The following is a 10,781-nucleotide window of genomic DNA, read 5'->3' as shown; positions in this document are numbered from 1 at the left end:
GCATTTGCTAACAGCATGGATCCAGACCAGCCTGCGCATCCGTGCAGTCTGGTCAGGATCCTTGCTGTTCGTTAACGGTTTCTCTAATCGCAGTAGGGTTAGAAAATGAACAGCATAGAGCCTGAACAGATTGCGCGGATGCACAGGCTGGTCTGGATCCATGCTGTTCGCAAATGCACTATGTTAGTTTTCTTATGCTGTGGCTCATATTGAAATCATTTGGGTAAATTATAAATGAAAACCGTATATTTTTTTTCAATTACTTTAATTGACCATGATTTGACAGGTCAGATGTTATATACAAAGCAGTTATCATCCGAGTGTTCCAAGGTGGTCATATCTGAAAAACAAAACACATTCAAGAAAATTAAAGAAATTATAGGTAATTAACCATATACTAAGTTACTTTCGTTTACTCTTGTTTTTCTTTTGGTTTGATAAAAGGTATAAAAACGTGTGCTAATTTTCAGATATTTACGAGATATATACATAATGATAAATGATATTCGCTACTTTCAAACAGAGTTGTAGACCTAATTTGGATTTTCTTTTTCAAATGTCGGACATTTTGGTCTTTTTTCGAATATTAAAAAAAGACAGAAACCTTTCCAGTTTTTTCTTGTCATTTCTTCTGGGTTTCATTTAAGTATTTACGTTTTCCGTATTCCGGATCAAGGCGTTATTCCGTGTGTTACGGATAAATGACGTTACCCTACTCTTAGGGCGGCAGACAACACAACAAACTTCGTTTATGAAGCACGGTCGTGACTCGATTTTCAACCTTTTCATGCGAAACGAACTGCAGTGATTTGCTCTTCGTTCCTTGCAGTTTATGTAACGATTAATAAAAACAAAAGTATACGAGAAAAAGAAAACGTACGCTTCAGACTAATAATGTATGCCAGGAAAAGGTTCGCCTAACTGTAGAAACAGTTATTGTCGAGTCGGGTATTCCTATACCACAACTTGCGACAAATTCTTATATTACTTAAAGGCGTACGCTAGAATTCCCTGTATATGAGATGGGCGAAAATTTTCCCAATAACAGAATTTCTTTAAACTTTGGATATTGAAGGACAATCATCTAAGAAACAAAAAAATGCAATAAAAATAATAGGTCACCGGATTCGAAAAAGAGTTATCTGCCCTTGAAAACGTCATTTTTGGGGGAAATGCCGTTTTCAAGGGCAGATAACTCCTTTTCGATACCGGTGACCTATGATTTTTATTGCATTTTTTTTGTTTCTTAGATGGTTGTCCTTCAATATCCAAAGTTTGAAGAAATTCTGTTATTGGGAAAATTTTCGCACCAAATTCTAGCATACGTCCTTAACTAGTATTGACCTGAGCGGTACGTAGCACAAGTATAGGTCTATTTTCAGTACTTAAGTGGGCATTACAACGATACTGTGGTGATGAGTCTAGAGTGAGCATTGCTACACTGCTAAGTGATAAATCACGAGTGAGCATTACTATGTTACTGAGTGATAAGGTTACAATGAGCAGTACCTTACTGCTGCGAGATGAATACTATGCTACTAATTGATTAGTCTTTAGTTACCAATACTACACTAGTGAGCATTACTAAGATAGTGAGTTTTACTACGATAGTGAGTTTTACTACGCTGCCGAGTGCTTAGTTCAGAGTGTGAATAACTTCACTAGTAAACTTAACTACACTTGTGAGTATTACTATTTTAGTGCGCATAATTACGCAGCTGAACGACAAGCCTAGCATAAGCATTATTGGTGAATGTAGAGTGAGCATCACTATGCTCCTGAATATTACTACGCACTGATAGTAGGTGATGAATCTGAAATGATCATTACTACGCTGGTTAGTATTACTACGCTGCTGGTAGATAAAACCAGGGTTAGCATTACTACAATACTATGTGATGAATCTGAAGTGATCATTACAACGTTTGTTAAGATTACTTGGCTGCTGGGTGATAAATCTAGGATTTGCATTACTACAATATTAGGTGATGAATCTGAAGTAATCGTTACTACGCTGCTGGGTAAAAAAACTGGAGTTAGCATTACTTTGCTTCTTAATGATGAGTCTAAAGTGAGCATTACTATGCTGGGTTATTATTCTAGAGAGAGCATTACAACAATGCTGATTGATAAGTCTTGAGTGGGCATTACTACGCTGCTGAATGAAAGGTCTAGAATGATAATTACTACTCTGCTAAACGTTTATTCTATAGTGAACATTGCTACGTCGCCGGATGATTTATCTAGAGTGAGCATTACTACAGTGCTGGGTGATTAATCTAGGGTGAGCATTACTTCGCTGCCTGGTGATAAATCTAAAGTGAGCATTACCACGCTGCTAAATGATAAGTCTAAAGTGAGCATTATCACGCGCTGAGAGATAAGTTTAGTGTGAACATTATTACGCGCCGAGTGATGAGTGCAGAGTGAGCATAACTACGCTAGTGAGCATAACTACGCTGCTTGGTGATTAACCTAAAGTCAACATTACTAAAATGCAGAACAAAAAGTCTAGAAAGTGTAAGTGGAACCTAAAGGTGAGTATTATCTGAAGTACGCATTTCTCAGGACAGATGTATTTAGTATTTAGATATGAAAATGGGTATTTTTACGCATGTTTAAGACAGTAGTCCCTTATTTCCTGCATTTCTAGATCACTGTAAGATACACCACTGTCCAACCCTTTCAGCTTCATCTGCTGCATTTCACACACCATCATCGGCGTCAGGAGCTGACCCATTGCAAGTCCTGAAATCAATGACAGGTAGGTGATGGATAAAATACACAAATCGCCTTCACCGTCTTATAAATTGTTGAAATAAAATGTATTTTCGAGTTGAGATAAAGATCTATTACCTGAATAGACAATTAAACATGATGTGGCTCTTTTAATTTCATTTCATTGGCCTCGTGATTTATAGTTAAGGCTGCTGCGGTCTCCTCCCCCCACTCAAAAAAAAAAAAGAAAAAAAAACGAAAAAAAAAAAAGTCGCCATATGTCCTACATTGTGTTCGCATGATTCTGCACCCATACATGTAGGGATGTTTTCATATAAATAACTTTCCTTCAATCAAAGTATTTAGATTTGTATCCAGCGGAAATTTGCCGTGATAAAGTATTTTGATAAAGACAAGTACACTTATATCATGCTTAATATATTTAGAGCTTTATGTAGTTTCAATCAATATAAAAATAGAAAATTTGTATAAGTAAAAAGGACGCTTACTGGTATGTCGACCTGGCGGTCACATTCCATTTTATTAAAATTTCCATGGAAAAGGTCAATTTCAAAGAGTATAAACAGTTATGCTGGCACATAGAAAATAACTGATCAAGGTGGGAAAACAACTTCTTACCAAGAAGTGCAATTCCAGTCACAAACACGTAAATTTTCCACATCTTGTCGTATCTCCTGTAAACAAGTAAACGAAACACTGTTCACACTGACCTTAAAACCTTTTATCTGTGAGTCCTAATTTTAATAGATACCTTAAGTGTACTAAATAAGAGACATGGTGTTTACTGAAATTTTGAAATACAGAGGTACTGAAATATCTTGCATAACAAAATAAATATTTCGTTTAGAAGAACAAAATAATTTATGTCGGTTCTACTCAGGTGGCCGCTCGTGATGAAATAATGCACGGAGGGGCACCTGGGATCTTCCTCCACCACCAGAGCTGGAAAGTCGCCATATGACCTAAATTTGTGTCGGTGCGACGTTAAACCCAGCAAAAAAAAAATTCAGATACATAACATATAACAGAAGTGGAATATAAACCTGATACAAATTTGTATTTAGATTATTTGAATCAAACTTGTATGAAGCATTTATATCAATCCTATTACAATTACGGTTGATTATATTTTTACAGAATTATTGTCGTTAAGGTTTGGTAACAGTTTCCGTTTGCTCAGACTAGTTTTCAAACACTTTAGGCTGGAGTATAAAAAAAATAAAACAATGTAAGAGTAGATTGTCACACACAATAAAAGCTATCTACAAATTAACACTGTAGTGGAAAGATAGCAGACCTAGTGATATACTAGTACCCGACAACCAGATGTACGTAGTAACCTTTGTAAAACAAACTCGAAGGTTTACCGTGTTTTTGGGTATGCCAACGTCACACTTACCAAAGCTCAGACGTGTTAGACGAGTCAGTTACTGAAATAATTCCCCACTGAGCTTAGCCGTAAAAAACTATAAAAACAAAACATCTATACAGACTTTTGAGCAGAAATCCATGAAAACAACGATAAATATCCAGTTCTTCCCGAAAAGGAATCAACAGCACTGCATGCAAGGACGTGCATACAAAACACACAGACAACGGGGACACAACGATAAAAAATCACTAATTACGTATAAGAGGTTGTGTCCAGATAAACGAGTAACTGGACTTTGTTGAGAAAATATGTTACAACTAGTCCAAAACCTGCTCCATCGGTTGCATCCTCCTTTGGCGAAACTTCTGTCCCATTAGAATTTCATTAAAGTATAAATATGCCCGTACTGTTGATCGGCAAGCTGTTTAATGTTTATGTTCAACAGTGTTGAAATGAAATTTATTAGGGTTGTTTGCTTTAGAAATATTTTGAGGCAGGTTTAGCTAAGGTGTGCAAGACACTGACATATCCCATCTTTATGAGGACAGGACATGTGTACTCTAACTAAAAGCAGTCACTAGCCGCCAATTATTCTGACTAATTTAAACTTGATTTACAGGTTTTGATTCTACATATATATATAATATTTTGTAATGAAATGTTGAGAGTTATTATATGAACTATAAATATATGAATTCTGATTGGCCAGAATATCCACTCATTGCTCATAATTCTAATATTTAAACTAAGCATAAAATTATGATAGTTACTATAAATAGCTCGTCAAAATATAAAACGTTGAACGTTACTGAAAACTACATAAAATTATGTTACTAAATTTAAGCGTTCAAAACACATTAGCTTATACTTCTTTTAATGAAACAGTTATGAAATTATCAAATGTGCATGCCGATGTCATATGCACCAGCAATATTTTGTAGATGTATCAGCAAGTCAAAAAATGACTTCTCATAGCTTGTCTGACCTAAGACCACAGTTATTTCTACTACATGTTCTAAACTGACACTGGACACTATTGCAATTTTGCATTGACCTCCACCCCCTCAAAGAAAAAAAAGGAAAAAGAAAATACATGCACTCAACAGTACTATTCAAGAGAAAAAATCCAGCCACAATAAACATGGGGTTGACCGGCTCTTTTTTCCACCATTTTGAACCAACTCACATGCGTATGAAGAATACTCTCTAAATGGCCGTAAACAGGCAAAACAGGCCCAATCAAAAGTCATGTTATGCATATTCTGACATTATCATTCTGTCAAATTGTACATGTTCCTAATATTTCATATCTCCTCTATTCAATTATGCCATTTATAGGGTGTTAGAGGAATAAGGTCATTAATTCGGTCGAAAATGTGCTTCCGTGGTTTAGTCGAAACCGGAAGTAGGTGTTTATTGCGCGGACGAGAGGAAATATGCGCCATATTTAGGGTGGCAGACCACAACTGACTGGCATTTCACTAGGACCAAATAACCTCCTATTTTCTTTTCAGTTTTTCGTTAATTTGTGATAGAACTTTTATGAAAAATAAGGTGTAGGAAAAAGTGATGTTCTCTAAAGGTACGTAAAGACGACCTGAAGTTGTCATTTTTATATGAAACAAAGAAGATTTGAATTACTGACCTTTAACCTTAGACCCGTAACAGAGTACCTCCTTTTTGAAGAGTATTCAGTTCCTACAATAAACCTACTTTGACTGCAATTTCAGGGGTGCGTAGGTTCAAGCCCCACTGGGACCATTTTTATGCCCCCACTTTAGATTTGTCCGTCCGTCCTTCCGTCCGTCCGTCCTTCCGAGAATGTTGTGTCGTGCCTAGCTCCAAAAGTATTTGACATAGAATCACAAAACTTTACAGGAATGTTGGTCAGCATGTGCAGTTGTGCACCTGGGGATTCATGTCCGGATTCATTCAGTCATGTAGGAGTTATGGCCCCTGACTTTATAAAAATTGGTCATTTTAGTGTTGTGTCGCGCCTAGCTCCAAAAGTAATTGACTTAGAGTCACAAAACTTTACAGGAATGTTGGTCAGCATGTGTAGTTGTGCACCTGGGGTTTTGCGTCCGGATTCATCCAGTCCTGCAGGAGTTATGGCCCCTGACTTAGTAATCAATTAGTCATTTTAATGTTGTGTCGCGCATAGCTCCAAAAGTATTTGACCTAGAGTCGGAATGTTGGTCAGCATGTGCTGTTGTGCATCTGGGGTTTCGCGTCTGGATTCATTCAGTATTGTAGGAGTTATGGCCCCTGATCTGGGAAAAAATTATCATTTTAATGTCATGTAGTGGGGGCATCTGTGTCCCATGGACACACTTCTAGTTTTTCGTTATTTTCCTTTTTTAATAAGCTTTTTCTTCTTTAAAGACTTATTATTGATTTATTGTACAAAAGTGGAAAATTGTCATTTGATAAGCGATTTCTTGCTGTTGAAAGTGAATTTATCTCTGAAACAGAAAGGGTAAAGTTAGACTAGACGTCTTTAAAAATACTGAGTTACATGCGGTAAAGGTTCCCTATTTTGCCTTCACTCTTTAGATTACATTTTATGGAAGAAATGTTAGTAGGTTTTACTTCTGTCCTAAGGTTATTTTTAAACAAAGTGAACAAATTCAAAACAGACCCGCAGGATTCGACCTTAATTTTTTCAATGTTAGAGTAAGAATTCTGTCTTATTAAATCCGATTATTTGAGGCACCTTAGAAAAAATGATATTGACAGTTTTATTTTGTGTTTTAACATTGTTTACCAATAGTTTGATGTTTTATGAATAAAAAATAATGGCATAATGCATTATCTGCGACGTTTTAGACAGTGGCAATTACTTTGAAATTTGTCTATACTTGTGCTTGAGGTAATACCATAAATTATACAAACTTTATAAAAAACGGCACGGTAAAAGTTGTTTAAAAATTGCAACACAGTGCTAAACACGGTCATTTTTAAAAATATTCCAAGTAAATGCCATTTTTTAAACATTACTATTAGGGGTCCAATACATTAATAATGTATAATATCCATGCCGTTAATCGAAGCCTCGCACATATTTGAATAATTACAACTATCTCATTTATAATTTATCTTTTTATAAATATAGGCTTTCCTAAAAATGCATTAAATCGGAGGAAACGTTTATATTATTACAGAATGAATACCCTGATATTTAAGCTTAGTGATACAAGGGCTTGTCTTTCTAGCCCCGTTAGACTAGGTTTCTTAGATGTATATATAATTGCCTATAACTATTTTAAAATAGACTAAATAGACTATTAATTGTGTTTCATTTTATTGAAAAAAAAAGTAAACTATTTTTTTCTCCAAAATATCATACACAAATACAGGACATTGTTATCTTATATTCAAATGAATTAAATATTGTATAAATTCATGTAAACTTGCATTTCAATATTTAGTAAACACTTAAGTGTCCTCATGCGCCCCCTCCCCCACACTCATTATTCACTAAGCCTTAGTAGTTGAGTGGATTTCACTCGTCTTCATGAATACAAATCAAATCTTATGTGCAATTAAATTGATTGCACTTTATGAGGTGAGTCAAAGAAATGTAGTATAGCACTAGGAAACAGATAGTATTATCTTAAAAGAAGCTATCAAAAGTTTAGTCAAAGTCTCAAACATAAAAAAGACCTATTGATCCAAACCAAGGCCAACATTCCAATACATTGACCAGTCGTTTCGGCAAATGTAGTCTCCCTTAAATATACACGCTCCGCCGAACCGATAACGTTTATCGATAACATTAAAATGTATTTTTACCGATACTGTGCAAAAATGTATTGCTTCCATTTTTGTTTAAAGTTGATGACTATCGTTTCTATGTATTCCTATATAGAAATGTGGAAAAGATCGGTTTTGCAGGTTTTAAAAGGCTACAAAAACACTTTCTATCAAAATGACATTATTTTATAACCTCGTGAAGTAATCTCCATTGTCTGAACGTTGTCTGGGTATTTTTTATTTTAAAATTGATCAATCAAATTATTCCATTTAAATTTGAAAATGATGTAATCACAATCTTAAGCACGCTTTTCACATACATTTACTTGACGGTATACGACAAGGTGTATCACTGTGTTGCATCCGTTCAAGCGTTTTATGTATTTATTTATTCATTCATTCATTCATTCATTCATTCATTTATTTATTTATTTATTTATTTATCCGTCACAAGTTCCAATTATATATTTTGTTTGATATTATGAGTAAAGGTAAAACTTCTTTGAATCGACAAACTTTAAGTCACATTGTTACGGTGTTCCGTTTGGACAATCGTGACTTTTTATTGACTCCTAAACCGCGATGTACGATGGTACGATGACGAAAACGCGACTGTACAATGGCACGATGATGAAACAACGATGGTACGATGGTGAAAACGCGATGGCACGATGATGAAATCGCGATGATGCGATGGTACGATGGTGAAATGTCGATGTAATATCGCGTTTTCGTCATCGTACCATCGCGTTTTCACCATCGTATCATCGTACCATCTCGTTTTCATCATCGTACCATCGCGTTTTCACCATCGTGCCATCGCGTTTTCATCATCGTACCATCGCATTATCACCATCGTACCATCGCGTTTTCACCATCGTGCCATTACGTTATCACCATCGTACCATCGCGTTTTCACCATCGTACCATCACGTTATCATCATCGTACCATCGCCCTCCGGTGGTCATGCGCAGTGGTACAGTATATGTGTCAGTAATAAATCTCATTTTCTCATTGCACTATGTACGTTCTACATCCTAACAAGAATAACTATTATATCCAGATTTTTATTTACTCTAATGCATACATAAATACAAAGGACGTGGCCTTGAAGATTTTACACAGTTTTAATGAGTTGAGCACTGAACATTATGAAAAAACATTTTGCAAAACAGCAGAATCTAAATGGTAAATTTCTTCTCACAAAACACATCGAGATACATTCATCTATTGTTGACAAAAATTCAAGTGCACGGACCTACGCCTTTCTAACCGGAAGGCGATGGTACGATGGTGAAAACGCGATGGTACGATGGTGAAACCGCGATGGTACGATGGTGATAACGCGATGGTACGATGGTGAAACCGCGATGGTACGATGGTGATAACGCGACGGCACGATGGTGAAAACGCGATGGTACGATGGTGATAACGCGATGGCATGAAACGCGATGGTACGATGATCGAAACGCGATGGTACGATGGTGAAAACGAGACGGTACGATGGTGAAACCGCAATGGTACGATGGTGATAACGCGATGGCACGATGGTGAAAACGCGATGGTACGATGGTGAAACCGCAATGGTACGATGGTGATAACGCGATGGCACGATGGTGAAAACGCGATGGTACGATGGTGATAACGCGATGGCACGATGGTGATACGCGATGGTACGATGGTGATAATGCGATGGCACGATGGTGAAAACGCGATGGTACGATGGTGAAAACGCGATGGTACGATGACGAAAACGCGATGGCACGATGGTACGATGATGAAAACGCGATGGAACGATGATGAAAACGCGATATTACATCGACATTTCACCATCGTACCATCGCACCATCGCGATTTCATCATCGTGCCATCGCGTTTTCACCATCGTACCATCGTTGTTTCATCATCGTGCCATCGCGCCATCGCATTTTCGTCATAGTACCATCGTGCATCGCGGTTTAGTTTTAAATAAAAAGTCACGATTGTCCAAACGTAACACCGTACATTGTGGCAACGTTAAATGTCGCAACACCGCTAAATGTCGCAACCACCGTTAAATGTCGCAAGGTTGACGTTAATTAAATGTCGCAACCACGCTAAATGTCGCAAAATCATCTGCCGCTAAATGTCGCACCTTTAACGTTAAATGTCGCAAAAATTTGCCCACCGTTATATGTCGCAACACCAACGCTTAACGCCGCACAGCAAAATAAAGTAAGTTAAACAGTCTGTACAACTTAGAGATAAGTTGAATGAGCGCATGCTCGCATGCGTGAGTATGCAATGAGGGCTGAATGACATACCGTTTTGAACTGCACGTTGATATTGAATTGTCCGCGCCATACATGCGTTATATATTTAATATTTAAATGTTTGGGCAGTAACGCGGTACTCGCCACAGTAATAAAATTATATGCCGCTTCGTATTGTCGTGCGTTTTATCGCATGTCTTGCGTCGACCTGGAATAATTTCATTACACACAAGGCCGGGATGCAGAAATAGTTGATTTGGGCACAAACTAAGAACAAAGGCGCCACCGGCGATGGAGGGGCCTCTGTCCTTATTGGGGTAGGGGATTGGGGCATTATATTGGCCTTTGGTGCTTTTTAGTCCCCTACTGAAAACCAGTTTCGGGGACTATAGGAATGCGCTTTTCCGTCATTCCGTCCGTCCGTCTGTCCGTGCCCGCGAAATGATGGTTAAGTGACTTCATAACGGTACTTTCTCTTTGATGTCATTCATTCCGTTCTGTTTATGTGACCTTTTTCTTTTTATGTGACTGATAGAACAATAGAGAGAACAATGGGGGTGTCACATAAATACCGTTTCGTGAGAACGTCCGTCCGTCCGTCCGTCCGTGCGCAATTTCGTGTCCGGCCCATAACTCTGTCATCCATGAAGGGATTTTAATA

The 10,781-nt window shown here is 37.3% G+C and overlaps 1 long non-coding RNA gene across 1 annotated transcript; it reads right to left on the bottom strand.

Moving 5' to 3' along the window:
* Positions 1-251: 251 nt before the first annotated feature.
* Positions 252-3,579, bottom strand: LOC123538486 (uncharacterized). The gene is made up of 3 exons (XR_008368464.1): positions 3,358-3,579; positions 2,613-2,748; positions 252-340 (listed from the first exon to the last, which is right to left on the bottom strand). It is a non-coding gene; the product is annotated as an uncharacterized LOC123538486 (long non-coding RNA).
* Positions 3,580-10,781: the final 7,202 nt, after the last annotated feature.

The sequence above is a fragment of the Mercenaria mercenaria genome, chromosome 18 (genome assembly GCF_021730395.1).
Source record: "Mercenaria mercenaria strain notata chromosome 18, MADL_Memer_1, whole genome shotgun sequence".
Classification (NCBI taxonomy): Eukaryota; Metazoa; Mollusca; class Bivalvia; order Venerida; family Veneridae; genus Mercenaria; species Mercenaria mercenaria.
Note: the sequence above shows the minus strand (reverse complement) of the source record. Positions and strands in the feature narration are given on the sequence as shown.